The 26,472-nt window shown below is 35.1% G+C and overlaps 1 pseudogene; it reads left to right on the forward strand.

Annotated features, from left to right (window-relative positions):
• The first annotated feature begins 15,474 nt into the window (after positions 1–15,474).
• On the forward strand, positions 15,475–15,593 carry LOC120610708 (uncharacterized; annotated as a pseudogene).
• Positions 15,594–26,472: the final 10,879 nt, after the last annotated feature.

Here is a 26,472-nt window from a genome sequence, read left to right on the forward strand (position 1 = left end):
CCCTATGACATAGATATTTTTATGTTTAATTGTGACCTATAAGTTCCTTAAATTATTATTATAGTCCTGGCTTATTTTTTCTTACCGTTCTGATTGAGTGTCCTTGGCTACCCCATTCCCTGTACTGATGGTTCAGTCCTCTTCTTCATCCACTCTGTTGATTCCCTCTAATATATTTTTCATCTCAGATAATGTGTTCTTCATTTCTGACTGATTCCTTTTTTTACTTTCCATTTTTATGTTTTTTTTTAACTTTTTGTTGAAGTTCTCACTGAATTCATCTACACCTCCTCTGAGTTCATTGAGCATCCTTGTAACCAGTGTTTTGAACTCTGCATCTGTTAGATTGGTTGACTACATTTTTCCTGGATCTCTGTTCTGTTCTTATATGGGTTCTGCTCTTCTGTCTCCCCATTTTGGCTGCCTTTCTGTGAATGTTTCTACATACTAAGCAAAGCTCCTACATCTCTCAGGTTTGGGTGTCCAGTGTCCAGTCCTGAGAGGGATTCAGCTGCAGGCCAAGTTTAGCCCCAGCCTGTGCCCCTCTGGGGCTACCTGTTTAGCAAGGAATTCACAGATGCTGTTAGTTGCCTCAAGAGGCTGCGCCAGAAACCAAGGTCAGCTGCCACCAGTGTGTCTTGGTGCTGCTCAGCAAGGAGCACCTGACTGACCAAGGATACACCTGGATGTGGCTTGGGTGAGGCCAAGAGTTGGGGGAGGCAGAGTTTCAGAGAATCCTCTAGGCGGAGTGAACTCTGTTATCCAGTTTGATGACTTAGCTATGGAGGTGTTGTGTCTGCAGACTGGGAGAGAAGGAGAAACAATGGATATTGCCAGCACTTCTGCCTGAGATAAATCTTCACTTCTGGCCCTACTACAACAGCTCTGTGTCCCCACTATGTCTCTGATGCCCCCTGTGGAGCCCACCCAGCTCTGGTGTTCAGAGTAAGCAAGTCCATCACTGCAAAACTTCATTTTTGTACAAGGCCCCTTTAAGAGACATCTGCAGCTGCTGGCTGCTGCTGTCACAGCCTCTGTCCCACTCAGCCACTTGGGACCAGGCAGCCTCATGTTCACTCCCTCCTGTCTTCTACTGTTTCAGATTGATTAATTATTTCTCTCCCTAGTAGTAGTGCTTCTATTGATCTAGATCTCATGCAACTTTCTTTGCTGTTTGCTCCATGTTTCTGTCACAACTTTGATTTGGTTACAATAAGATGAACAAAGCCTCTACACCATATTTTCCCACCGAGCTTTATTACTATTATTAAATATAATATGACTGACCACAAGCTACATCTGTTCTTGAGAATCTTCAAGTGTCACCTAAAACTTCATTCTTCATTCCCCTTCTTTTCTTCATATAATAACAATCTCATATAATAACTGCTTCAGAGGAAAAGCAAGATCATCAGGATCAAAACATTTTCAAATGCCCATTTCAAAATGTTCTTCCTAATGTTTTTTTATTCATCCACTCACAGTGTACATCAGTCATTTGTCAGCTATTTATTGAGTATCTGGACACTTTAGGAGATAACAAAACAAGTATTTCTCAACCCCAAATATAAAATATAGGAATCAGGAATCTATTTTCAAGGAGCTAATTTCCCCTAGAAGATCCTCATGTACACAAGTAATTAATATACAATATAAAAAGTACTGAGTGTCATTAAGAGAAATATAATTAAAGCTAACATGGAAGTGTAGAAATTGAAAGATCATAGCCAGCCTTGGAGACCTTATGTGATCTGGTCCCCAAAAGTAGTTATGATTTGGTCAAATAGATATAGGAAGAGAGAGAGATTGTCCAGGGGAAGGGAAGAACTTGAACAAAGAAATGAAAGTATAAAATTACACAAAATGTGCAGTGATACTAAATTACTATAATTAACCTGACTTTACTAATTCAGAGGGACTCTTAAAGAAGAGAGAGAGAAAAAAATATTAAAATAGATCTGAGTCTCTGTCAGTTTAGGTTGTATACATTTTATTTATTTGGAAATAGTGAACCACTGATGGTTTTCTAGTAGGTCAGAGGTACCCAAAAATATTAATCTGACAGCTATACCTAGAATTAACTGAAAGGGAAAAATTGAAGTGGGAGATACCTTGGATATTCACCGTACTGACTTAACCAATAAGCAAAAGGAGATTAAAGAAGGAATATGCAAAGAGTAGGGGAGTTGTATGTATACAAGAGATTAATTATATGTAGAAGATACAGAACTTGCAACTAACAAGATATGAAGGAAAAGAGAGTGAGATAGAGGGTGCTCTCATTCTTAACGAGTTATTCTTTTAAATTTACTTCATGGATAAAATCGATAGTTATTTACACTTTATTCTAATTCAGAAATGGAAAGAGAATTTGTTGAAATTCTGGAAAAGTAAAATAGTGATACAAAAATAATACAGAAATTACTAAGACAAATGCCAAAGAATTTACTGCTTATATTTTCTTCTAGGAATCTTAGCAAAAAAAAAATTTGGACCACTCTTCTCAGGCAAGGACAACATAAGCAAGAAGTAAACAAATGGGACTACATCAAACTAAAAAGCTTTTATACAGCTAAGGAAACCATCAACTACATGAAAAAGCAACCTCTTTAATAAGAGAAGATATTTGAAAATGATATATCTAATAAGGTGTTAATATCCAAAATATCCAAAAATCTTACACAACTTAATATCAAAAAATTTCATTAAAAATTGGGCAGAGGATTTGAATAGACATTTTTCCAAAGAAGACACACAGATGGTCAACAGGTACATAAAAAGATGCTCAATATCACTAATAATTAGGAGGATGCAAGTCAAAACTATAATTAAATATCATCTCACACCTGTCAGAATGGCTTTTATCAAAAAGACAAAAAACAGCAAGTGCTGGCAAGGATGTGGAGAAAAAGGAACTGTTGTACACTGTTAGTGGAAATGTAAAATGATGCAGGCCATTATGAAAAACAGTCTGGAGGTTCCTCAAAAATTTAAAACTAGAACTACCATACCATCTATTCCACTTCTGGATATTTACCTAGTGAAAATGAAAACACTAATTTAAAGAGATGTATGTACTCTTTATCCACTGCAGCATTATTTATAATAGCTGAGAAAGATAAATGGATAAAGAAGATGTGATACACACACACACACACACACACACACACACATACACACACACACACACACACACACACAAAATATTACTCTGTTAAAAAAAATGAAATCTTGCTATTTCTGACAACATAGATGGGCCTAGAAGGTATTATGCTAAGGGAAATAAGACAGAAAAAGACAAATACCATATGTGGAATCTAAAAAATAAAACGAACAAACAAAATGGAAACAGACTCATAGATACAGGAAACAAACTGGTCATTACCAGAAGAGTGAGAGGTGGGGTGGTAAAGGCCCAATGAAATAGGTTAAGGGAAGTAAGAACTAAAAACTTACAGTTATAAAATAAGAAGGTCATGGGAATGTAATGTACAGCACATGAAATATAGTCAATAAAATTATAATAACTTTGTATGATGACAGATGGTAACTAGACTTATAGGAATTATTTCATAGTGCATATAAATATCAAGTCACTATGAAGTATACCTGAAACTAATAGGATATTGTATGTCAATTATACATCAATATAAAAATGATAATAAAATAAAATGTTACAAAGAATAAAAAATACAGAAATTAATTAAGCCAAGCCAATATGACAGTCATGATAAAAATATAATGCAGATTATTTTCTAATTTAGGATAGAATAAGACTTCTTCTCTGCAAAAAAGTTGTAGTATGAAAAAATAATGAAAAAATAAATTTATATATTTTATGAGACAACTAACCTCAAATAAAAATTCTAACTGTATATGACTTTCAGCCAAATCAATGATGCAGAATTGATTTCAGGCTTAATTTGAGGCTTAGTATTGTACTCAGATACCAAATACTAACATAAGTAAAACTTAGATAGAAATCGAATAAAACATAGTAAAAATAAAAATACCAAATACTTATTTAAAATTTAAGCATACTATTCTTTATATACACTATGCTTCTATGATTTCTTTTCTCTTTGTTTTCTTTTATTTTCATCATAAAAAAATGAAGAAATTGCATACATTTAACTGTGAAAAATGAAAAGTCCACGTTCAGCCTCATTTATGTGTATAATATTCATAAATAAATTATTCCTCAATCATACTTCAAGCAATATTTTAAAGAACAGCGACTCCCCGGATATTTATTGAAGCCTTGACAAAATAAACTTCATTGGAGAATTTTTTCAGAAGGAGGGCAGTAAGGTAAAATTTCCTGAGTACAATGATCTTTAATGTCAAAACTGACAAGCAAATGGAAGGCTTGTTCTGTGTGAAACTTCAGAGAGTGGAAATTGGAAATAAAACAGAAATAGAGAAAAAATAATATGCTAAAACTTGGGGCTCAGATTCTGAATTAATATCCCTCCTTATAAAATGACCATACAAAAGTTCTATAAAATGCACATTTATATGTAAATATAAATTGCTATATACATTATATGTGTATTGCATTGTGTGTTCATTACTCAAAGTTAAATTTCCTTCTGTTGCCCTATATTTGAACCCTTTCATCCTTATCTACCTCCACCTTCCCCCCACTAAACTGTTGTGTCTATGTTTGTTTTTCTTTTTCATTTGTTGCTTTTAGTTTTATATATCACAGAGTGAAATCAGATGGTTCTCAACCTTTCCTGTCTGACTTATTTCACTTAGTATGATAATCTCAAGATCCATCCATGTTGTTACAAATGACATTATTAACCAATGTCACTCCAATAAATTAAGTTTAAAAAAAAGACCTATGAGATATAAAAGATGAAGGAAGTAGAATGGGACAAGAAAAAAGTTTAGGTCATTATGCAGATTTGGATACAAAGTTCTAAAAAGAAACATCAAAAGTGAAATGAATTAAGATTTAATTAATCATCTACAAAATATATGTACATATATAAATTACTGTGGTTCCATACTTACGGAATTAGAAAAATTCAAACCCAGAAGTGACCTTATATTTACTTTCTCCTAACTCTTTATTTTATGAACAAGAAAGAAGGTGCTGAGAAATGTTAAAACTTCTTCAATTTCTACCTACTCTCTCCCTGGTTTTCTTGTTAATAATATCAGCATCATTAAAACCATGTCTAAAATGCAATAGTCTGTATTTTAGTAGAAAGAGCAAACAATATTTGAATGTGAACTAATCCCCTGAGATTTTAAATCAATCCCATTTAATTATTATAATCATGATGAGTGTCCCTAACAACTCAACATTAGCATCTTCTATTGGCTTCTGTGCATTTTTAGGGCTCTGTGTCTTTCTGCTATCCTCCCTCCCGCTGTGTGTTGCTCACATAGCATCTGGATATCTGGCAGGTCTTCAGCAAGAGTTTTGCCACAGCTTATGCGTATGTAAACTGTTAATTTACTAGATCAAAGAATGGAAAAAGTTACAAGCTATACCTCTAATCAAATCCTCATGAAGAGCAAGTACATACAAACGGAGTAGAATGACTTAAAAACTTCAAAAACTGCATTCGCTTTATTTAAACATTATGAACAAATAAAACAGATTAAGTGAAGAATTTATTTTCAAGGATGAAAAGGATCCATGTGACTATAAGCACCTAAGATAGAAATAAACAAATATTAATATGGAACTAGGAAAGTTGCTTTTAAAGAAAGATGGTGTGTTTCTAGATGCCTTTATTGAAAATTAGGTGAAAATGACTTTGGTTACTTATCAGTAATTAAAATATAAAATATCTGTGTCCTTAATTACTGAAATGTGACAAAATATTTTTAGAAATTTCATGCTTTTGTATTATTTACAGTTGAGGATATCACTAAGAATAGCATATTTGGACAATGACAACTCTGGCTGGTTATATTTTTGCCAAACTGACACCATAATATAAATTAGACTTGACATGTGATTATTGTAAAGATTTTTTTTCTGATTCCCCTCTTCATTTCTATTTGAACAACTATGGAAGAGTAAAATGAAAATGTGAAAACAGTTTTTTCTAGAACACTTGTAGCAAATTTTTCTTAATGTTGGTTGTAATTTTTTATTTGCCCCATGAAATGCAATAGTGATATAAGATAAAAAATGACATATATCAGTACTATTTTAGCCATTATGTCTATAGGTGTAATTAGACTTCCTTGCTTGAAAACTATGCTATTAGACAAGTTTATAGCATGTCACTGCTGTGAGCAATTACCATTGAATTTTTACAATAGGCTTTTAATGAGACACATATTTATAGTAGCACACTTTTTCCAATTGAAGTCACAGTCTCCTTTTCTCAGACTTATAGCTTGAAAAAATTTAAACTTTCTCAAACCATCCTGAATGATCCTATGACACATTATTGATAAAAGTAGATTTTGAAAGTGTTCATAAACAATCAGTGTATACCATGGATAAATGTGAATGGAATAAAGCCTAGGATTTTTTTTAAAAACTAATCAAAGGTGAATATTTTTTCTAGGATATATCCAGAAATTTTCACTACAATTAGAAAAGAAAAACAAAGCTGATGGTTTCTGAAGTTCAAAAATTTTAAGATATCAATAGCAAAAAAACAAAAACAAAAACAAAAACAAAAAACAAATAATCCAGTTAAAAATGGGCAAAGGATCAGAATAAACATTTTTCTAAAGAAGACATACAAAGAAATGCCAACAGGTACATGGAAAGGTTATCAACATCACTAGTCATCAGAAAACTAAACAAGCCACAGACTGTAAGAAAATGTTTGCAAAGCATACATCTGATAAAGGACTGTTATCCAAAATATATAAAGAACTCTTAAAATTCAACAATAAGAAAAAAAAGCAATCTGATTTAAAAATGTGCCAAAGACCTTAACAAACATCTCACCAAAGAAGATATACAGATGGTAAACAAGCATATGAAAAGATGCTCTATATCATATAGCATCAAGGAAATGCATATCAAAACAGCAATGAGATACCACTACACACCTATTAGAAAGGATAAAACTCAGGACTTTAACACCACCAAATGCTGACAGAATGTGGGAAAAGAATTCTTACATACATTGCTGGCAGGAATACAAAATAGTACAGCCAGTTTGGAAGACAGTTTGGCAGTTTCTTATACAACTAAACACACTCTTTCCATAAAGTCTATCAGTCACACTGTTTAGTATTTATTCAAAGAAAATGAAAACTATGTCCACACAAAAACATCTACAAGGATGTTTATTGCAGCTTTATTCATAATTGGCAAAACTTGGAAGCAACCAAGATGTCCTTCAATAGGTGAATAGACAAATAAACCATGATATAGTCATACAATGAGATGTTATTCAGCACTACAAAAAAAAAAAATGTGTTATTGAGCCATGAAAAGACATGGAAAAACATTCCAGTCTTAAAAAAGCTACACATGATTCCAACTGTATGACATTCTAGAAAAGGCAACCTATGGAGGCAGTAAAATAGATCAATGGTTTCCAAGATTTGGGTATGGGAGAGATGAATAGGTGGAGCACAGAGGATATTTTGGACATTTGAAAATAGTGTATATGATAATATAATGGTGGAATCACATCATTTCACATTTGCCCTAACCCATAGAATGTACAACACCAAGACTGACCTATAATATAAACTATGAACTTTGTAATTATGTTTGGCAATGTAATTTCATCAGTTGTAATAAATGTACCACTCTAGTGGGGGATGTTGATAGTGAGAGAGGCTATGCATGTGGGGCTAAAAGTTATTTAGGAAATCTTGTAACTTCCTTTCAATTTTGCTGCAAAACTAAAAGTGCTCTAAAAAGTGAAAAGTTTATGGAAAAATGAGAAGTAACTTAGAAACGCTGTCTCCTAGTCTATGTGAGACAGTAGTGGTCTAACTAAACATAGATGGTCTAATCACATAGACCAACTTCACCCCTAACATCCTCCAGAAATTTTCAGTAGGTCACCTGAGTGCTTTAAAACTCTCCTGCCTTTTATCTTAATGGAATTAAATTCAATCCTTATCTCCTTTTGCAATGGTCTTGAACAATGTCTTTGCCTGTTTAACTTGTTCAGTACGATTGTACATTGACAACTCTCACGGAATGCTCCCTCTATGATTAAGGGCAAACATGCCTGTGGACTCAGTTCTTGTCCAGAATCTGACATCAATCCATTCTTAAATATGTAGAGGGAAGTTAAGAAGTCCTGATTCAATAACACAGCAGCACTAGGCTTACTTTGACCTCACAAATTTTTTAATTTTTATTTTTCAATTAACCTCACAATAATTTTTAATTTTTATTTTTCATTTGGATTTGACATTCAGTATTTTATACTGGTTTCATGAGTAAGGTATATTAGACATATACCTTACAAAGTGATACCCTTGATTAGGCTAGCACTAACCTGGTACTAAACAGGTTGATAATATTATTATTATTGATAATATTCTCTATTTTGTATTCTACATCCTTGTGACTATGTTGTAACCACCAATTTGTACTTCTTAATCCCTTCATCTTTTTAACCCAGCCCTTCAGTCCTCCTCCCATTTGATAGTCATCAGTTTGTTCTTTGTTCTATGAGTCTGTTTCTGTTTTGTTTATTCATTTATTTTGTTTCTTAGATTCTACAAATAAGTAAAATCATATTTCTATTTTGTGTCTGACATTTCACTTATCAAAATACCCCCAAGATCCATCTTGTTGTTGCAAATGGTAAGATTTCATTTTTTGTAACCAAGTAACCATTGTATACATGTACTACATCTTCGTTATCCAATTGTCTATTGATGGGAACTTAGATTGCTTCCACATTTTGGCTAATTGTAAATAGTGTTTCAATGAACATAAGGGTGCACATAGCTTTTCAAATTAGTGTCTTGGTTTCCTTTGGATAAATCCCCAGAAGTAGAATTGCTGAGTCATGAGGTAATTCTATTTTGAATGTTTTGAGAAACCTCCAAACTGTTTCCATAGTGGCTGTACCAATTGGCAGTCCCACCAACAGTGTATAAGGCTTCTCTTTTCTCCACATTCTTGCTAACACTTATTTTTTTGATATATGAATGATAGCCATTCTGACAGGTGTGAAGTGATATCTCATTGTGCTTTTAATTTGCTTTCTCTGATGATTAGTAACCTCAAACATTTTTCATATGTCTATGGGCCATCTGTATGTCCTCTTTGAAGAAATGCCTGTTCTGTCCTCTCTCCATTTTTCAAAATTAAATTGTTGGGTTTTTTTGGTGTTGAGTTGTATGAGTTCTATATAAATTTTGGATATAAACCCCATATCAAATGTATCATTGGCAAATATCTTCTCCTATTCAGTAGCTTGTCTTTTCGTTTTGTTGATGGTTTCCTCTGCTGTACAAAAATTTTAGTTTGATATAGTCCCATTTGAGTATTTTTTCTGTTTCTCTTGGCCAAAGGGATATAACAGAAAAAAAATATTACTAAGAACACTATAAAAGAGTGTTTTCTTCTAGAAGTTTTATTATGTTTTTTTCTAGAAGTTTTATGGTTTGTAGTCTTACATTTAAGTCCTTAATATATTTTGAGTTTATTCTTGTATTTAATGTAAGAAGGTGGTCCGGTTTCATTTTTTGCATGTATCTGTCTAGTTTTCCCAACACCATTTATTGAGTAGACCATCTTTGCCTCATTGTATATTCTTGACTCTTTTGTCATAGATTAACTTTCTGTATAGGCATGAGTTTATTTCTGGGTTCTCTATTCTGTTCCATTCATGTGTCTGCTTTTATCCCAGTACCATGTTGTTTTAATTACTATAGACTAATTACTATAGGCTAGAATAATCTTGATTGTAGGTCCTTGTTTTTCATACATTGACTATTTCATGCCAATTCCTTCTGGCTGCAAAGTTTCTGTCGAGAAATCAGTTGACAGTCTTATGGGAGCTCCCTTCTAGGTAATTGACTTTCTGTTGCTGTTTTTAAGATTCTCTTTTTTGTTTTTAACCTTTTACCATGTAATTTAATTATAATGTGTCTTGGTATGGGCCTCTTTGAGTTCATCTTTATTGGGACTCTTGGCACTTCCTGGATGTGATGTCTATTTCCTTTGCCAGGTTACAGAAGTTTTCCATTATTATTTCTTCAAATATGTTCAAAGGAATCATTTCTCCTCAATACCTTGCTCTCTCTCTTCTCCTTCTGGTACTTCTCTCAGGTGAATGTTGTTATGCTTGATGTTATTCCAGAGATCCCTTAAATCAGTGATTCCCAACCTTTTTTGGCACCAGAGACCAGTGCTCCTATGAGAATCTAATGCCTGATGATCTGAGGTGGAGCTAAGGCAGTGATGTTAGTGCTGAGGAATGGCTGCAAATACAGATGAAGCTTCATTCACTTGCTTGCCACTCACCTCTTGCGATGTGGCCCTGTTCATAACAGGCCATGAACTGGTACCAGTCCACGCCCTGGGGGTTAGGGACTCCTTCCTTAAATCTTCTTTTTCTTTTGGATTCTTTATTTCTTGTCTCTATTCTAACTGGGTATTTTCTACTACCCTGTCTCCCAATTTGCCGATTCAATCTTTTTCTTTAATCTGCTATTGTTTATTTTCTTAGGGTATTTTTTATATCAGTTATTATATTCTTAATTTCTTACTGGTTCTATTTTATGGTTTCTATGTCCTTTTTTATGCTTACTATCTTTTTGTTGATGTTCTCACTAAGTTACTTTAGCATCCTTATAATCAGTGTATTCAATTTTGTATCTGGTAGATTGCTTGCTTCTATTTTGTTTAGTTCTTTTTTTGGAGTTTTCTCTTATTTTTTCATTCAAGCCATATTACTTTATCTCCTCACTTTGGCTACTTCTCTGTGTTTATTTCTATATATTAGGTAGATTTTCTAGTCTCTCAGTCTTGAGAAGGTGGTCTTGTGTAGTAGGCCACCTGGGACCCAGTGGCACAGTCTCCTTGATCATCTTAACTGATTGCTCCAGGCGTTTCTCTTTTGTGGGTTGTGTGTGCCCTCCTGTTTCAATCGAGCATTGATTGCTTTGGCACATCAGTGGATGGGATTAACCCTCAGGCTCACTGGCTATGAGAATTGGCCATGACCGCATTGTGTGAATTGCTGTGCAGAGTCTAACTCCATGTAGTGGGATTTGCCTCAGCATGCTTTGATGCCCTCTAAGACCATTAACTGGGTGGCGCTCTGTTATGGTCTAAAGTAGTCTACTTGGAGTGTCAGTTCTGGGGCCTTTGGGAAAGGGCTCCCATGCAGGCCAACTACAGCCACTGTCTGTGACCAGCCTGGGGCTATCTGGCAGTAGCTACAAAGTGGTCTGCAGTTGGGAGCTGCTTGTGCTGGTCCTAGAGCTGTGTGGGAGTGGCTTTGCTACAAATTGAGGCCAACTGCCACCTATACTGGTTCTGGGGCTCCTTAGCAGAAGACACAGAGCCAGCCCTGAGGCCTACCATGGCCTGCTGCCTGCCCATAAAGCTCAGCTGTTGAAAGAGCCTCAAGTAGTACTTGAATTGGCCGAGGCAAGGTCTCAGCAAGGCACCAAGTTAGAGTGAGGGTTGTTCACCTGGTTAATGCAGACTCAGATTTAGTGCCCGTACTGAGCCTCAGGCCACTCAGAAAAATGCCCAGGGCACATGGAGGTCAGCCTCCTACTGCTTGGGTCCTGAATACCTTTGAGAGTTTTTAAGAAAGATTGCAGTGCAGGCCATGTCCAGCCACTTGTCACTAAAAGGGCCTCTGGACGTGTGCACTTTGGGTGGGATGGTGTCTCAGGGAGTTCTCAGGGTGGGGAGAGTGGTGTTCACTAGACCAATGTAGATACATATTTGGCCATGTTGGGGGAAGGCTCAACACAGGAAAAATATTGCCTGCCTCACAGCTGTGTGGAACGAGGGCTCCACACAGGGACAATGGCAACTGTCCCTCCAGCTCTTGCCCTAAAGCCACAGAATTTAGTTTCTCTATGTATATCTCTGGTGCCCCCAAACCACTGCCCCTCTGCTGGAGCCCAGGGTGAGTGCCTGCAAGTGAGAGAGTCTGTGCAAGTTTCCTTTTAGATGATTCCTGGTTTTCTAGCAGCCTTCTGCCTTACCAGGTGACCTGAATCTCCACTGATTTTGACAACAAGACGTTGTGGGTCTATCTGTTTAACACTGGATTTCCAGACTAAGGAGACTGGTATGGGGCTAGGACCTCTCATTTCTCAGTGGGTAGCTCTGCAGCTGAGATAACCCTTCTGATTCTCAACCACCATACGTGGGGTTGTGGCCAGCCTGTTTATGCCCTTCCTACTAGTCTCAAAGTTGCCTTTTCTTTATATCTGTAGTTTTAGGACTTCTGTGAAGCTAGACTTCAGATAGTTCTCTTGGTTGATTATTTTATAATTTAGTTGTAATTTTGATGCTGTCGTGGGAGGAGGTGAGCATAGCATTTACCTATTCCGACATCTTGCTTGCAATTCTAGGAGGTTCTTGATTACCAATTTAATCTTTTATTACTATTAAGTCTGTACAGATTTTTTTTCTTCATAATTTAGTTTTGATAGTTTGTATGTTTCTAGGAATTTATGCATTTCCTCTAGGTTATCCAACTTGTTAGTGCATAATCATTTATAGTAGTCTCATTATGGTTTTCATTTCTGTGACATCAGTTGTAATGTCTCCTCTCATTTCTGATTTTTGTTATTTGAATCTTCTGGTTTTTTTAGTCTAGCTAAGAATTTGTCAATTTTGTTAAGTTTTTCAAAATACCAACTCAAATCTCAACACTTTTACTAGTGTGTGTGCGTGTGTGCGTGCGCGTGCGTGTGTGTGTGCGCGTGACGGCGTACATGCGCTTTGAAGCAACATCATGGAGAAAGACTGCATGGCATCCAGTAGTTTCCATTACATTTAGATCATGCTTTACAATTTTTTTCTCATATTTCTTGAGAAGCAAACTGTATGAATGAAATAAAATATCATAAGAAAAAGGCACTAATGCAAATCTTGAAAAGTAAGTAAATGACCAACACCAAGATGATGCTTAGTAGAGAATATGTTTTAGGGGAGTATGATCTGACAAGTCCCATCTGCAGCTCCAGAAAACTGTGCTATTTAGTAAGTAATTTGGTAGATATTTTATCTTGTGCTTTCTCAACCTTACATCATTGTATCTGTTCTTATCCTATGGCGACTAGCTTTATCTGGACCTAAGCCATCATATTCACAAATTTTCATTTTTTCTACAAATCTTTTGCCACCACCAACATTGGTGTTTCTTTCCATGTGTTTTCTATGCTCAGTATTTGAACTATGCTATCTCTATAGAGTCCTAAAGTGACTTAATCTATCTAGGACAGTGCCTCACAGTCCATTTGTAGGATCTCATTTGCTAGGTTTCTTTCCTAATATCTGTGTATTAAATTTTTCCTTTAGTCATATCATGCTCTACATGTAGCTTTCTCCAAGCACAAACTCTCTTCTTGTTCTTTTCCAAATTTTTGCCCTGATTTGCAAGTTCTGGGGGAATAAAATGGGTCAGATTGTATGAGGCCTTGGTTAAAAGATTTGAAAATTGATATTTTTTTTCTATTCTGTATATCATGTTATCTATGAACCCTAACATGTAGGAAAGAGTAAGGCCAGTGTTATATTGGTTCTTTCTTTATAAGGAATATAACAATAGAACAGAATATAAAACTCTTTGAAATGGAATACAGACTGGAAAACTTTAAGAAGAAATTACCATGCTCTATCACATTTGCACTGGGTTATGATTGGGCAGCATAAAAAAGATAATTCATGTTCTAAAATATGACAAATTTAATGTATTGTTATTTTAAGTGAAATCTTGCTTGTAGTGAAAAAATGATAAAACCAGACGAAGCTTTCAAACCCTTCAATCCTCACCTCAAGTTGCGTGTGAGTGTGCGTGTGTGCGTGTATGTGTGTGTGTGTGTGTGTAAACAAGGGAGAGAAAGTCATAACTGAGTAATAGCTGCTCAGTAAAACATTGAAAAAAATTTCATGTAGAATTTAAATGCTCATTGCAAATAGCTACTTTTATTCTGCTAGTACCATGAATAAAAAAAAGGGGAACAGTAAACAAATAATAGTAATAGTTTTAAAAAATTAATTAATAACATAATTTTAACATCAGGATAAATTCATATGTCATGTGATTAACAAACATATTCCTGAGGCCAATTGTGTTTCTAATCTCTGATAAGACTGACTTCTAGAAGGCAGGAATGCTGCTATATAAATTATAAAATACTGTGTATTTATAATAAATTATTTATCTTTCATAGCAATGCCTTATATTTAGTATGTACTAAACAAGTGTTTTAATTAGAACTAAGTGCCTGACATATTCTTACTATTTTAGAAATTTTTATTTAATTTGAAAACAAAATGTTATGATATATTTTTCTTGGTCCCTGAATAATCAGATTTATAGTTAATTGTACATTTTGTGTTTATGTTTAATATACATTTTCTCACAAACACATATTGTAGTATTTATGTTGATATGTTTGATAAGTTCTTGAAAATATCTCCTTTCTTAGTCTTCATGTACTTTTTAGTTTCTCAGTTCCTATTTTTCTCCCAGGATACTCCCAGCCAATAACTGTGCATGGCAAGGAAACTAGGAAGATATGTTTCTGGGAGGTGAGGGACTCCTCTGACTTTGACTCAAGGACTCCCCTTTTGCCTGGCCAAAACATTATAAAACTTCATGCAGTTTAAAATCTTCTTCCAACCTTCTGTCCTTCCCTCTCTTCTGCACAGATGTCAGAAAATAATGGTTTGCTAGGTCTCCTACCCCTCTGTCTCTCTTCCTTCCAAAGGCTTTTTTTTAATCAACAAATTTCTTGCATTTGGAATCTCCTTCTCAAGAGGAGAAAGGGTCATTGGATTATATATGGTAATTTAGTATTCAGAAGTTTACCAGATAGAGGTAGAGTAAATAAAGAAGTTGAGAGAGGCCAGTAATCGCTGTAATTGAAGATAGAAGAATGAGTAGGGAAGAAGCATCCCGCAAACAGTGCAGGAGAAAAATAGAGTAAGGGAGCCCAGATAGTAATATTAGATTGTCTCTGTCCCCCTTTCCCATCAAAAGAGAACGAGTTCAGGCCTTGGCTTTCACTTATTCTGTCAGGTACATATTATAGCCAAGGCAGCATTTTTTAAATAAATAAGAAAATATACGAGACAGAAAGTTTTTTTTTTAAAGAAAATGAAATAGATCTCAGAGGTAACACATATGATAGGTCAAGAATCAAAATAATTTTCAATAAGCAAAATAAATACCCTCAAAAACAAGGGAAGATGTTAGAAATATGAAACAGAAAAAATAATAATAATGGGGAGAGGGCCAAGATGGTGGGCTGGGTATAAGTGGGGCTAGCCTCCTACCAGGACCACATTAAAATTATAACCAAATTGCCTACATCCATGCTACCCTGAACAAGCCTGATCCTGTCTGATCTCGGAAGCTAAGCAGGGTCGGGCCTGGTTAGTACTTGGATGGGAGACTATCTAGGAAGACCAAGTGCTGTAGGAGTAAAAAATAAAAAAATAAGGGATCGTAAGCTGACAAGGTCCTTGCAACCTATGCAGTCAACCAAGGGTTGCTTTGCCTAAAAAAAAAATAAAATAAAAATAAAATAATAAATTAAAATTATAACCAAATTATTAAAAAATCAACACAGAGAAACACCTGAAGTCTAACTGATCATAACACATGCATCTGAGGATATAAAGAAAAAGCTTCATCGAGATTAGTAGGAGGGAAGGAGACACAAAGCAAGCTAGTCCTACACCCATGTGTCAGTTGAGCACCGGGAGGGAGAATGCGGCTGCAGAGTTCTCCCTGAAGGGAAAGGGGTCCTAGCCCCACACAGCAGCTCCCTAGCCCAGAGTTCCAGTCTCAAGAGAGGAGTTCCCACAAAATCAGACTATAACAACCAATGGAGATTCTGGCCATCTGGGTGAGACAGAAGAACCTGAAAACCCATACATCCCCCTAAAGGGCCTGTGCACAGACTTACTCGCTCACCGGTGGAAGGTCGGCAGCTTGAGAGATGCAAGAGACATGCAGGAAAAGACTGAGCTGTGTGGCGCCACAGTGAATACTGGAGAGACAGCTACCATTATTCCTTCATCAGGCCCCTCTCTGGGGCAGCCTGCAGATGGGCGCCATCTTGCCTGTGTTGAACCCTCTTCTCACACGGCCAATTCTAAAGGTGTATTGGCCCAGTGAGATTAGTCCACCCCACCCCATGTCTCACCTACAACCCACAAATTGCTCAAGGTAGCCCATTGCCCAGCAGCTGCCCCAGCTCTGCATCTTACTGGGACTGCATATTCGTCATAGGCAATGGCCTTCATCTCATGTGGCCTGCACATTTTGAGAGAGACATTTGGTGGTGGGCCACTGGTGCCAGCATGAGCTGCAGTATATCTTGGGCAAATCACAGGGGTTTATGGGCCTGATGCAGACAACAGCTGGCTTTACTGTGGTCTGTGATTTTTGTGGGAGCCCAAGTTCTCAGCACTGGCAGCAAATCTGCCGCTGTATTGGCCTGACAATAACTGCTTGTTCAACCCCGTGTCTCCCTGCGACTGCGCCCCACCTAACCCGAAAATTACCCAAGGCAAGCTCATTCCCAGGCAGTCAGCCCCACTCTGTGCTTTCCCTAGGCCAAGAATTCGACAGCAAACGATAGCACTCAGCTTGTGCGGCTCACACATGGCCCGTGCATCCAGAAGAAATTTCCTACGGCTAACCACAAACCCTGACCTGAGCAACGGTATTTATTGAACAGATCTTAGATGTTTAAGGGTCCTAGGTGGGCAGCAACTGGCTTTGTTATGAGGCTTACAGGAAGCCACAGAATCAGTACTAGCACAAAAACTGACACTGCATTAACAGGGGGAAATCTGCTCACTAACCTCAGTGATTCCCTGGGTCCTCAAATTACCCAGCTCGCATACCACCCAGAGACTCCTCCAGCTGGCAGGCAACCTCAGCCTTGAGGTACACTGGTCCTTTTGCTAAACTGCACCAGGCTCTGTACCGGGGGCAACTGAACCTTGGCTTGCAATGTTGTCTTTCCCATTTGCTTCCAGATCCAGCATAAGCAGCAACCATCAGGGATCACTTTGTAGCTCTTACCAGGTAGTTCTGGGCAATCAAAGTCAGCGGCTTAATGTGGCCTACAGGCAAGCCCCTACCAAAAAGCCACAGAACCAACACACCAGAAGGCTAACATCAGACCACAATAGAGCAACATCTGACTAGTCACGTAAGTGGCACACCCAAAGAACAGTCTCAACAGGTACATGAGACTATTGGAGCAAATTCCACTTCATGGGGTCAGCCCCACACAGCAGCTAACACCCTATGGGCATGGTCAATCCCCACAGCCAGTCAGCCTGAGAGACAATACCATTTGCTGATGTGTTAACAGAAATTAAGGCTTAGCTACAACAGAAGAATACACACAACCACACAAGGAACATGCCCAGAGGCCCCAGCGCTGGTGATTAGGGAGACTGTACCACTGAGCTACACAGGACACTTACTACAAAAGGCCACCTGACCAAGGCTGGGTGACCTAATAAATCTTTCTAATACATAGGAACAAACACAGAGAGGCAATTAAAATAGGAAAACAAAGAAATATGCAGCAAATGAAACAATAGAAGAAAACTACAGAAAAAAAAAATTAAACAAAATGGAGTCAAGCAACATACGAAAGACAGAGTTCAAACACAAATTATAAAAATGCTCAATGAATTTAGAGGGAGAATAGATGATTCGAATGAGGACTTCAACAGAGAAATAGTAAGCATTAAAAAAATACCATAGAAACCATGAAAAAGAACCAATATGAAATGAAGGATCCAGTAACTGCAATGAAAGATACACTAAAAGGAATGAACAGTAGATTAGATGAAACACAAGATCAAATCAACACTTTGGAGGATAAGGTAGCAGTAAACATCCAATCAGAACAGAAAAAAAAAATATTTAGGAAAGTTTAAGAGACCTCTGGAACAACATCGAGCATCCCAACATCTGCATCATAGGGGTACCAGAAGGAGAAGAGAGAGGTCAAGGGATTGAGAACCTGTTTGAAGAAATAATGTCAGAAAAATTCCTTAACCTGGCAGAGGAAATAGACATACAAGTCTAGGAAGTGCAAAGAGTCCCAAACAATAGGAACCCAAATAGACTCACACCAAGACACATCGTGATTAAAATGACAAAGGTTAAGACAAAGAGAAACTCTTAAAAGCAGCAAGAGGAAGGCAGCTAGCTACTTACAAGGGTATTCTCATAAGAATGTCAGCTGATTTTTCAACAGAAACTTACAGGCCAGAAAAGACTAGCAAGAAATACTCAAAGTGATGAGAAACAAGAATCTACAACCACGAATAATCTACCCAACAAGGCTTTCAATTAAAAAGGAATGTAAGATAAAGAGCTTTCCAGAAGGAAAAAAAAAAAAATTAGAATTCATCAAGCCAATTTTACAAAAAAAAAAAAAAAATGTTAAAGAGACTTCTGTAAAATAAAGAGGATAAAAGAAACCTATAAATATGAATAATAAAATGGCAATAACTATATACTTATCAATAATCACTTTAAATATAAATCGATTAAAAGCTTCAATTAAAAGACATAGAGTAGCTGAATGCATAAGAAAACAAGACCTGTGTATATGCTGTCTACAAGAGACATACTTAGGATCAAATGAAACACACAAACTGGAAGTAAAGGGATGGAAAAAGATATTTATGCAAATGGAAATAAAAACAAAGGTTGAAGTAGCAACATTTATATCAGACAAAATAGACTTTAAAACAAAGGCCATAACAAGAGACAAAGAAGGGCATTACATCATGATAAAAGAATTAATACAACAAGAGGACATAAACCTAGTAAACGTGTGTACACCCAACACTGGAGCGCCTACATACATAAAGCAATCATTGAAAGACATAAAAAGAGAGATCAACAGTAATACACTCATACTAGGAGACTTTAACACCCCACTGACACCAATGGACAGATCTTCAGACAGAAAATCAACAAGGAAACAGAAGCCTGAAATGTCACGCTAGACCAGATGGATTTAATTGACAGTTTCAGAGCATTTTATTGCAAAGCAGCAGAATATAGATTCTTCTCACATGCATATGGAACATTTTCTAGGATAGACCACATGTTAGGCCACAAAAGAAGTCTCAATAAATAAAAAGACTGAAATCATATCAAGCGTCTACTCCAACCACAATGGTATGAAACTAGAAATCAATTATAAGAAAAACACATGGAGACTAAATGACATGCTACTAAAAAATGAGTGGGTTAACAATGAGATCAATGAAAAAAAATCAAAAGATATCAAGAGACAAATTAAAATGATAACACAACAACTCAAAATCTGTAAGAAACAGCAAAAGCAGTCCTAAGAGAGAAATTAATAGCAATACAGGCCTATATCAACAAACAAGAAAAATGTCAAACAATCTAACCTTACACTTAAAAGAATTAGAAAAAGAACAGTAAACGAAACCCAAAGTGAGTAGAAGGAAGGAAATAATAAAAATTAGAGCAGAAATAAATGAAATAGCATCTAGAAAAACAATACAAAATATCAATGAAACCAAGAGCTGTTTCCTTGAAAGGATAAACAAAATTGATAAACTTTTAACCAGACTCATCAAGAAAAAAAGAAAGAGGATTCAAATAAATAAAATCAGACATGAAAGAAGAGAAGTAACTATGGACTCCACAGAAATAAAAAGAATTATAACAAAATACTATTAGCAATTATATGCCAACAAATTAGACAATCTGGAAGAAATGGATACATTCCTAGAAACATACAATCTCCCAAGACTGTGTCAAGAAGAAACAGAAAATCTGAACTGACCAAAAACCATCAATGACATCAAATCAATAATTAAAAATCTTTCAAAAAACCAAAGCCCTGGACTGGGAGACCTCATAGGTGAATTTTACCAAACATTCAAAGAAGAATTAACACCTATGCTCAAACTATTCCAAAAGATTCAAGAGGATGAAAGTCTTCCAATTTCATTTTATGAGGACGTCATTACTGTGATTCCAAAGCCAGCAGACAATTAAATAAAAAAGAAAGAAAAAGAAAGAAAGAAAGAAAGAAAGAAAGAAAGAAAGAAAGAAAGAAAGAAAGAAAGAAAGAAAGAAAGAAAGAAAGAAAAAGAAGGAAAGAAGGAAGGAAGGAAGGAAAGGAGGAAGGAAGAAAAGGAGGAAGGAAAGAAGGAAAGAAAGAATCAAAGAAACAGAGAAACAAAGAAAGAAACAAAGAAGCTACAAGCCAATATCCTTGATGAACACTGATGCAAAAATCCTCAACAAAATATCAGCAAACCAAATTCAGCAATACATTAAAAATATATACACTATGATTAAGTTGGATTTATTCCTGGAATTCAAGTTGGTTTAATATCTACAAATCAATTAATGTGATACACTACATTAAAAATTGAAAGATAAAAACCCACATGATCATGTCAAAAAAGCATCAAAAGTATTCAACACAATCCAGCATCCATTTTTTATAAAAACTATCAGCAAGTGAGAATAGAGGGAACATACCTCAAATTAATAAAGGCCAAATATAACAAACCTACAGCTAACATCTTATTCAAAGGTTAAAAGTGTTTTTCTTAAGATCAAAAATAAGACAAGGATGCCTACCACTTCTACTCAACATAGTATCAGAAGTCCTAGCTACAGCAATCAGATAAGAGAGAGAAATAAAAAGCATCAAAATTGAAAAGAAGAAGTAAAAGTGTCATTATTTGCAGATGACAAGATACTATATAGAGAGAACCCTAAAGACTCCAACAAAATAACTGTCAGACATGATAAACAAATTCAATAAAGTAGCAGGATACAAAATTAATATTCAGAAGTTGGTTGCATTTTCACACACCAATGATGAACTATCTGAAAGAGAAATTGAGAAAACATCCCACTTACAATTGCATCAAAAACAATAAAATACCTAGAAATCAAATTAGGCAAGGAGGTAAAAAATATGTTCTTGGAAAATTATAAGTCATTGAAAAAAGAAATTGAAGAAGGTACAAATAAATTGATGTATATAACATGCTCATGAGTAGGAAGAATCAACCTTGTTAAAATGGCCATATGATGCAAAATGATCTATAAATTCAATGCAATTTCTATCAAAATATTAATGACAGTTTTTAGAGCACTAAAACAACCCAAAAATGTATATGAAACCATAAAAGATCCCAAACAGCCCGGCGAACTCAAGAAAGAAGAACAAAGTAGGTGGTATCACACTACCCAATATCAAACTATACTATAAGTCTATAGTAATCAAAACAGCATGGAACCAGACACATAGATCGATGGAACAAAATAGGGAGCCCAGAAAAAAATCCACGCCTATATGGTTGTTTACTCTAAGACAAAGGAAGCAAGAACATATAGTGGGGTAAAGATAATCTCTTCAACAAATAGTGTTGGGAAAACTGGATAAATGCAATAAAAATGAAACTGGACCACTTTCTTCCACCACATACAAGAATAAACTCAAAATGGATTAAGTATTAAATGTAAGACCCAATACCATATAATTTCTAGAAGAAAACATAGGCAGTAAACTTTCTCAATAAAAATACCAATAGCAATTGGTATTTTTTTTCTGCTATTGGTATTTTTTTTTCTGCTATATCTCCTCAGAAAGGGGAAACAAAAGAAAAATAAATAAATAAAAATATATCAAACTTAAAAATTATTGCACTGCAAAGGAAATCATCAACAAAACAAAAAGACAACTTAACAAATGGGAGAAGATATTTGCCTATAATACATTTGACCAAGAGTTAATACCCAAAATTTATAAAGAACTCAGACAACCAAAAAAAAAAAGAAAAAAACTCCCAAACAACCAAAAAAAAAGAAAAAAACTCCCAAACAATCCAATTTAAAAATGGGCAGAAGTCCTGAATAGGTATTTCTTCAAAGAGGAAACACAAATGGCCAATAGACATATGAAAAGATATTCAAGGTCATTAATCATCAGAGAAATGCAAATTAAAATCACAATGAGATACCACCTCATACTTGTCAAAAGGGCTATCATCAATAAATCCCAAAACGATAAATGTTGGTGAGGATATGGAGAAAAGGGAACCCTCATACACTATTGGTGGGATTGCAAAATTGCACATCTACTATGGAAAACAGCTTGGAGAGTCCTCAAAAAATTAAAAATAGGATGACTTTTTAACCCAGCAATACCCCTTCTGGGTATTTACCCAAAGAAAACCAAAACACTAGTTCTTAAAGATATATTCACCCCTATGTTTCTCAGCAGTGCTAGTCACAAAGGAAGATATGGAAGCAACCTATCGGCCCTTCAATAGATTGGATAAAGAAGTTATGGTTCATATGTACAATGGAATATTAGTCAAAAAAGAATACAATCCTACCATTTGATGTGGAGGAACCTAGAGTGTATTGCACTGAGTGAATAATTTAGACAGAGAAAGATAAATTCCATATGATTTCACATATATGAGGAACAATACACAACAAACTAAACACAAACAGACTCGCAGATAGAGAGAACAATTCTGGTGATTGCTACACGGTGAGAAAAGTGAAAAAATGAAGAAGTACAAATCAGAAATAGTTATGGAGATATAGAGTACAGCATAGGGATATATAGTCAATAGTATTGTGATGGCTATGTGTAGAACCAAATGGCTAATCAGAAGGATCATTTCATAAACTATATAAATGTCTAAGCAATGTACTGTATACCTTAAGCTAATACAAAATAAAATTTTTTTAAAAGAACAAATTAGAAATATTGGATTTTCAACAAATAATACTTTCAATGAAAAACTCACTAGAAGATTAAAAAGCAGAATGAATATCATCAGAAAATGAATATGTGGGCTCTTAAGTCAGATTATGATTTAAGAGTCATGTTCTGAGACATTACGGGATTATACAGAGGTGGGAAGAATGAGAAAGAGTTAAGATAAATAAATGATAAAATTAAAAAGTTTAATGGCTTTTCAAAGGAGTAAAAGAGTGGTGGTTAAAATGTTTTGAAAAATAATACAAGAATTATAAAATATAGGAAAATACATAGGCCCAAGATTGATTATCAATAAGGTCAGGTCATATTTTATTGTAAAATTTAGAACTATTGAGGAAAATAAATTAGAAATACAGGCAGTCTCTCATATAAGTATTCTTCTCTCCTGACCCACTTTAAAGGTTATTTTTAGAAGAAATACCCCAGGAAGAAGATAAATAAATCCAGGAAAATTAATAAAATATGAAAAGTAAGAGATAACTTAATAAAGCTTATTATTGGATAAATAAGGAATCATGGAAAAAACAAAGAAGAAGAGAAATATCTAAGTCACAAAAAATTTTGATGATGCCCATGTGGTATCAAATGGAGGAGAGATGGAAAAAAAAGATATGGATAAAAACATGCTATGATAGTTGTCTTGTTCGGGAAAAATACACAGATATCAATAAACTCAAGAAATTGGGAAAAAAAATAACCTAAGGCTGGACTTCAATGAACATATATGAGAGAGAAAAAAATTACGAGTAGGATATATACTTTTCAAAAAAATGGAATAAAAAACTATATTTAAAAATACAGAAAATAGAAAATATGAAATAAGATGATAAAATAAATATTATCATAGCATAATTTCCCTTGGTAAAAATGTAAACCTAATTATATAGTTCTTAAAACAGATCCAGAAATGTTATGTTTTTAAAAATTAAAATAAGTCTACGGCCAGGCCACCCTGAACAAGCCTGATTCCGTCTGATCTTGGAAGTTAAGCAGGGTCTGGTTAGTACTGGGATGGGAGACCACCTAGGAAGACCAGGTGCTGTAAGCTTAAAAAAATAAAAAATAAAGGATTGTAAGCTGACAAGGTCCTTGCAATCTGTGAGGTCAACCAAAGGTGGCCTCACCTAAAAAAAAAAAATAGAAAAAAAAAGTTAAAATTAAAGGATACTGGTAATTTGAAAATAAAGGCTTGGAAAATACATACTTATTACCAAATTAATACCCCAAATAAAACCAGGGTAGCAAAGTAGCACTTTTTGAATCAGGAAAAATAGACTTTACAGGGGAAAATATTACATAGTACAAAAAAGTTACACTTTTTTAAAAGGTACAATACAATATGGTGATATATCACAGTTGAAACAGGCAAAATTCTATGGTGATTCCCCCTCCCTTATGTAATCCCCTCCTGAGTGTGGTCAGGACCTGTATTTTGCTTCTAATTAATAAGAGTATAGTCCATATGAAGAAATTAAGGCCTATAATCAGTGGAATTTAGGTTAATCAAAAAGATCATTCTAGGTGGATCTGACCTAATTAGGTGACCTCATTAAAAGAGAAGTCATGCTTTACATGAATTCAGAGGCTTGAAAAAGCAACCTCCCTCTTTCTTTTTCAGTTTCTCTCTCTTTTTCTCCTTTGCTAGCTTTGAAGAAACAAGTTGTCATGAATTCTACAACTACAAGAAAATGAATTCTGCCAACAACCTGAGAGATCTTGGAAGCACATTATACTCTGCTTGAACTTCCAGATGAGAATACAACCTGGCTGACACCTTGGTTTCAGTCTTATGAAATCCTGAACACAAAGTCCAGTTAAGTTATAATTTGATTACTGACCCACATAATAAATATGTGTTGTTGTAAGTCAATAATTATGTGATAATTTGTGATACAGCAATAGATAACTAATACAAATTTGAGCATATGCAGCAAACTATTATAGCCCCTAAATATATAATGTAATAGCTGAAAGAAGTATAGGAAGAATAGATGAATCAAAAATTGATCTGAAGAGTTTTGACGTTTTTTTTTCAAAAAATGCACAGAAATTTCTTTAAAAAATAAACAAAATTATAGATGGTTTAAATATGATCAATAAACTAATACAGTTGACCCTTGAACGACATGGAGGTTAGGGGCCCTGACCACAGTCAAAAATCTCTGTACAGCTACAGTTGACCCTCTTCATACTTGGATTCCTAACCACAGAACTGACTCTTGAACAACATGGGTTTGAACTGTATGGGTCAATTGAACTGTGGTCAATTGAAAAAACTCTATGTAAGTGGATCCATGCAGTTTGAACCCATGTTGTTCAATGGTGAATTGCATATATGTATTTAGATCACAGTCTTTTAACTGAAACCCACAAGACCAGAAGAATCTCAGAATTTAGATATTTATAGTAACATAGTAAAATTATATAATACATATGCTATATATTATGTAACATCCCTGTTGAGATCTAGCATAAGAATCCATAATCAAGTAGTATGTCTCTGCAGCTAAAGAAATAAGTAATAAATAAAGATGCTAAGTAGCTGTAGTAGTTCAGAATAGGTTTTTGTCACTGAATCCATGCATGTCAGCTCAGATTTTCCCATAAAATGAGTTAAAAATAATCTTAACTTTGGAGACTTTCATATTTTAGAATTGCAAATAAAAGATTACAGATTTGTATTTATATGTAACTTTACATCCAAAAATACAATAATCCATATTCTTTTTCAGCACATATAGAATATTTATAAAAATTGCAATTTTTGTGTATTAGGCTTTTAAAAATTCTCACTACATTCTAAGTCATCAGCACCACATAGATCATATTTTCTGACTACAGTAAAATTAAAGTTGAAGTCAGCAACAGAAAGATACCTTTAAAAAATCTTTGGAAATAAAATAAACTATTAAATAAGCTATCTGTAGAATAAAAACTTATAAGATATTTATGGAATTCAGCATGGCAATACTTAGAAGATTATTACCTCAAATGTATTTATAAGAATATAAATATATTGAAAAATAAGCTATAAATTACACTAAGAAATAACAGATGAAAGGGAAACCAAGAAAAAAAGGAGAGAATAATACAATTGATGGCTGAGCAATCAGAGTATTGCCTGCTTTTGCTGAGTAGTGGATGGAAAACTGACTTCCCACTTAATCCCTCTGAGACTACCTCGGCAGGGAAATGTGAGCACCATCTGCTTCTGCCAGAGAGGAGACAGAAGTTATCCTCCCTGTTTGGGCAGGGGGATGGGCCTGCTTTTATGAATTTGGGGTATAGAGTGGAAGAGAAATTCCCCACGTGGCGCACTGAACCCACAAGGGGTAAGGGGGAGGAAGAGGTTTTGTTGGTGTTTGGCTGGAATAAAGCAGATATTGCCAAAATTGTTAGGCTATTCTTTTCTCAGTCCCTTGACTAGGGGAAATAGGCTTTTCTTGAAGCTTATTTTGTCTATGCGATACTGTTTTGGGTTGGAGGATTTTTTAGTTCCTCTTTCAGGAGGCAGCAAGA

This window comes from Pteropus medius, unplaced genomic scaffold, assembly GCF_902729225.1.
Source record: "Pteropus medius unplaced genomic scaffold, Ma_sr-lr_union100, whole genome shotgun sequence".
In the NCBI taxonomy this organism is placed as follows: Eukaryota; Metazoa; Chordata; class Mammalia; order Chiroptera; family Pteropodidae; genus Pteropus; species Pteropus medius.